Source organism: Phoca vitulina, unplaced genomic scaffold (genome assembly GCF_004348235.1).
Source record: "Phoca vitulina isolate PV1807 unplaced genomic scaffold, GSC_HSeal_1.0 scaffold28, whole genome shotgun sequence".
Taxonomy (NCBI): domain Eukaryota; kingdom Metazoa; phylum Chordata; class Mammalia; order Carnivora; family Phocidae; genus Phoca; species Phoca vitulina.
Window position 1 is genome coordinate 8,249,605 of NW_022589731.1, and position 1,636 is coordinate 8,251,240.

Here is a 1,636-nt window from a genome sequence, read left to right on the forward strand (position 1 = left end):
CAGTGGGCCAAGGCCGAGTCCAGCCCTGGCACCTCAAGGGCTTGGCCATTTCCCCTGATCTTGTTGTCAAGGCAACCCTAGATCGCTCTGTGGTTCTGTAGCTCTTCTCCCTCTTGCTTCCTTGTCTCCCCACCTTCTCAAGAGAACGCTTGAGAAACAGCTCCAAGTGGCCCACTTGCCAGTGATTGAAGGAGATGCAGGACCTTCAAGGCCCCAAACAGACAGAACTATCTTCTCTAAACACCTTGAGGCAGAAGCTCATTCACAGCTGTCCTCCAGAGCCTTCCAAGGTGCCTGGAACAAGGAGGTAGTCAGTAAATGTTGAATGAACTGACTAATTATGGAGAGAGGGGTCCTAAAACAGTTGACTTTGGAAAAGTAAGGTAAAGCAATACCAGAATAAAAGTACATGTGTGTGTAAGTGTGTGTGCCCAGAAAAGAGGCTCAACCGCCCCTGTGATGGGTCAGTCTGTGTGTCTCCACTTCTCTCCACATCTTGTGAGCTGGAGTTGTCAATGTGGATGGTTCCTGCCCACTCCAGGCTTCTGGCCTGAAGAGTCTCTCTCTCTCTCTCTCTCTCAGTGGTGGGGAAATACACATAATACAAATGTTACCATCTTAAGCATTTTTAAACGTACAGTTTGGTAGTGTTAACTATACTCAATAAATGGTCACTGGGTAATTGTGCTTGCTCTGTTTTATTGTTTCCTACATGTTTCAGTCTCTTGGTTTAAGAGCGATTTTGGCTTTAAGATGCACCCACAATTGTAAGTACTTCTTGACTGCCCTCTAGTGGGAAGCATGAAAAAGTGAAACCCCAAACAGCTCATCTTTCCTGCAGGAATGAGTGGTCCCTTTCTGTGTTTTGTTTTTGTTTTGTTTTAAGCCCACAGCACCTAGTATTCCTAGGCGGAATCCAATCTAAGTACTACTCAGGCCTGACCCTGCTTAGCTTCCCAGATCAGACAAGATTGGGTGCATTCAGGATGATATGGCCATAGACTGAGTGGTCCTTTTTTTCCTAACTCATTGGACTTTACACCATCCAAAACTGTGTTGGATTCAAGTTGGCAGTTTATCCTAACCTTACAGATGAAGGTGACATGTACAGAGCTTCTCACACTATGGTGAAGAACCAGTATTTAAAAAAGATTATCTGTTGCAAATCAATCCATTTGTAAAATTCAAAAAAAAAAAAAAAAAATGAGTTACTAGATAAATTATATTACATACAAAATTTTTAAAAACCTAATATAATATAATAATATAATCAAAACATAACATAGGAAAAAGTAAAATAAATGCAAAATCTCTACCTGTTGTTCATTCAATGTGCATATTATAGATGATTAATATAGAGAATTGCTATTGCGCTGACATTTTGTCGTTCTGCATTCACAATTAAACAGAAAATTATAAGTGAAATATAGTGATTCCCTACTTCAAATAAACAGTATATCAAGATTATGGGTTTTTAATGGACAAATGCACATTTTTATGGCTTGTTAGCCTATTTAGTCCATGCAGAATGGAATATAATGCTACTCACAACGTACAATGGTCGTCAAAACTGCTTTTATGTTTTGTCTTAATAAGAGCTTTAGTGGAGAAATCAGTCTCATAGAGGTTTGTTGAT

General features: G+C 39.9%; 1 pseudogene; it reads right to left on the reverse strand.

The window, feature by feature from the left end:
• Positions 1-884: 884 nt before the first annotated feature.
• LOC116644153 lies at positions 885-1,003 on the reverse strand (annotated as a pseudogene).
• Positions 1,004-1,636: the final 633 nt, after the last annotated feature.